The sequence below is a fragment of the Ammospiza nelsoni genome, chromosome 16 (genome assembly GCF_027579445.1).
Source record: "Ammospiza nelsoni isolate bAmmNel1 chromosome 16, bAmmNel1.pri, whole genome shotgun sequence".
In the NCBI taxonomy this organism is placed as follows: domain Eukaryota; kingdom Metazoa; phylum Chordata; class Aves; order Passeriformes; family Passerellidae; genus Ammospiza; species Ammospiza nelsoni.
This window is the reverse complement of record NC_080648.1, coordinates 7,268,497-7,271,943: the sequence shown is the minus strand read 5'-3', so window position 1 is coordinate 7,271,943 and position 3,447 is coordinate 7,268,497. Positions and strand designations below refer to the sequence as shown.

General features: G+C 38.8%; 1 long non-coding RNA gene across 1 annotated transcript; it reads left to right on the top strand.

Moving 5' to 3' along the window:
• The first annotated feature begins 571 nt into the window (after positions 1-571).
• LOC132080249 (uncharacterized) lies at positions 572-2,876 on the top strand. Its single transcript, XR_009419547.1, has 3 exons — positions 572-677; positions 2,042-2,072; positions 2,682-2,876. It is a non-coding gene; the product is annotated as an uncharacterized LOC132080249 (long non-coding RNA).
• Positions 2,877-3,447: the final 571 nt, after the last annotated feature.

Here is a 3,447-nt window from a genome sequence, read left to right as displayed (position 1 = left end):
AAAACAAAAGGCTCATCTGTATGACTGCTGTTTGATGGACCAACTGTCTGAAAAAGCAGGAAATGATACATATTGGAGTCAGTGGCAAATGTGTGAGAAGGAGTTTTGTGAGCTATATAATTGCAACATCTTGTCAAGACAAACCCCAACAAAATGCATCACCCCGAGCTGAGAAGGAGTCATGGTTGTGTGCAATACTGTGGTACTGCCCACAATTGTACTTCAAGCAGTTCTGTGCCATGTCACTGCTCATTAGTGGGTGCAGAAGGATGTATCAGTCAGTGTGTGGCCTGCCAAGATGTATTTGAAGGACCTGTGCAGCCTTCAGCGAGGACAGCCTGCAGAACAAAAAATACAGAAATCCTGTCCTGACAGCAGGCTTGTGAAAGCAGCATCTCTCTATCCACCAGGGCTGATGCATTGTGTGAGGGTTTGTCTTGACATGATGCTGCAGTCACACAGCAAGATATGAAAGGGATGTCACATAACTCAGTTGTTAATGAAGCAGCTTCTCATTGAATGCTACAACTCATCATGTGTCTTCTCTGACAGGGCATGAAAGAAGGGGCTTTATTTGAGAAAGGAGGAGTGCCAATGAGAAATGAAAAAGAAAGAAGCTGTTGAGTAAAATGCATATTCCTGAGTGTTGCCTGTTCTGCTGTTCCAATGCATTGCAGGTAATTAGGTGACTCATTCCAAACAGAGCCCCCACCTCCTCAGATGGTTTGGGAGGGGGTTGATTGCTCCCAGCCTTGCGGGTGAATGAATTTCTCATCAGCTGTTTGGCATCCCGGGCAGTGATGTGGATCTGACAACAAAATCAATTGCATTGCTAAGTTTCACAATTTGATTACTTTATAAAAAGTCTCTAGAGCAGCTCTCTGTGTGATTATGTAGACTTCTGAACTGCAGGCTTAGTCCCACATGCTTCACAGGTCTAAACAATTTGTAGTAATTATTTTGATTAGACGAGCACTGAAACGCGGCTGCAATAACGAACAAGGCGAGGTGCAAATTATAGAGAAGAATATGCATAAAAGCTTTAAAGATAAATATAATAAGGCTAAATGCAGCTCTGGAATTACTGCATGAAGCTTCCTGAGGTTTATGTTATGTTATATTTTATTTTTGAGTTAAAATCCCTTGTCAGCTTGGATAGCTTTGCAACAAGAGCAGCTTTGCACATGAGATCTTCCATTTCTTGAGTTTCTGATCTATTTTGAGTGATTAAGTATTGAAAATAATGTACATACATAAGAAATGGTAAATTGAGTTACTGTTAGTGATGAGCCTATTAGAGGAAAAGAGCTGTAGACATTTAAACTCACTAAAAAGAAAATATTGACTATATCACAGGCAAGTCATCCAGCCATCTGGATCTATTAGTGTGTTTAATATTGTGCTCAATATTGAAGTATGGTTAAAAATAAAAGAAATTAGCCAAATTAACTGCAGAGCTTTATGCTAGTAGCACCATATTTTTGGCCTGTAGGTTAGGCCCTGTGTAAAACCATCCTTGTTATTAATAACAAGTTTTTTCAATGTCATTTTTTGGGTTACTTAAAACTTACCTGAGTAAGATCCTAAGCAACCTGAGGTAATTGGACTTGTTTTGAGCAGGGCAGTGGGTTATAGAGCTCCAAACTTGCCTTCCAAACTAAACTTATAATTTTGGGGTTAACTGCTAAGACTTGTGTGATGAGACCAATGAAAAGCACTTGCCTGCAAGAAAATAAGTTCATTTTAAATAAGTGGTAAAAGATGAATACAGATGAATTAATAGTTTGAATATAGCGTGTTTTGGGCTTTTTACTTATTTCTTAGAGCCCCTATATAATCTGTTCTCTCACTTGAGATGTACAGATCTCCCTTTAATGAAAAAATTCACAAACTGATTTAAAGAGTGTCTAACTCTTGTATGGAAAAGTGTCAGCAGAAATGGCAGGAATTACAGGGAGGAGAATATTTCTTTTGAAAGCCCACTTTGTTTGAGAAATGGGGTTTAATGACTACTTTTTGTCCAATTCTATTTATTTCCCAGGAAAGATCTGGAATTCACAATACCAGAAAATGTGAGCCTTGAAAGTGGGATGAGAAGTGAGACTGTGCAGTGTGGGCTTTGCTCTGAGTTGAGGGTGGAACGGATTTTCAGAAACCAGTGGGGGAGCATTAGCTCCTATTTTAGGTGACAACAGTGTTGGATAATTAAGGTCCTATTTTCTCAGCACTGTGGGAGAGTGTGGATATTACAATGCCTGCACATTTTCTGTATCCTTTGCTTGAAGGTTGCACCCAACCTTTATTTTATGTGTAAGAGAATGAGCCTAGTTTGAATTTATGACAAGTTCTTTCTCCATAATAGTCTGGCATAAAGCATAATTTTTGCCTTCTCTGCATAAAATTCTGTGCATAGCTTCTATTTCACTTTTTCTTTGCACTGCTTTGTAAGAAGGAGAGCGACCACTGTTCTTTGTACAGAGAAAAGTTCAAATACCTTTCATTTTTAAAGGTGGCATCAGTGGCAGTGCTAAGTGATTTGAGAGTGAATTAGAGTGATGCAGATTGACTGTCACAGCAAAGATTTGTGAACTGTTCCTTAAAATTCTTTAGTTTTCCTGGGGTGTGGGGTGTACTAATTTGATTTTTATTAAATTTGTTTCTTATTTGTTTTTAAATTTTAGGTCATGCTTCAGGGCCAAACAAGTTCATCCCGATAAAAAATGTGCCTGTTGCTCATTGTTAGGTAATGACAACTGTGTTTTCACTGGGTATCTTTTTCACTGAGGATGCATTTATTTCCCTTAAGAAGGAGCTAAACTCTGTTTAGTCCTGGAGCATGGTCTGCATGGAAGCTCTGTATCTGCAGAAATGGCACTTCAGTCCTTCTATATATAATTTTACTGTAGCCCTTTACCATGTGGCACATTGCTTTTGGCACTGAGATGTATTAAAACTAGTTTTGGCTACCAAAAAAAAAAAAAAGTTAACTTTCAAGTAGCAACATGGACATTGTCAGGATGGATCCAGGAAGAAATCTACTGGATTTGGAGCAGCATCCTGTAAGGGTGCATCACTGTGTAATAAAGGAAAAGGAGTCTGATCTGGTTCAAAAAAAAATGGCAAAAAGGTGCATAACAATGGTCAGATCTCATCAGGTTAGCATTTACCAGTGTTTTTTCATCCTGTTGGTGCTTTTTCAGGTAGCTCAGCTCCAAAAATGTCATCCCCATCTCTATATGACTTGTAGTTTGACAACTTCAGGCACATTGACCCTAAAATCTCACGGCAGAAATGGGAACATCGGGACAGTAGATGCTAAATGAAGGAATATAACACAAATAGAATTTTTTATTTTCCTTTCTTCCAGGTCTGTTCCCTTTTCTTCCATTTCACCACATTTTGTGTCAGGCAAGGAAGGAGTTAAGGAGCTTGGCAGGGTTTGGGATG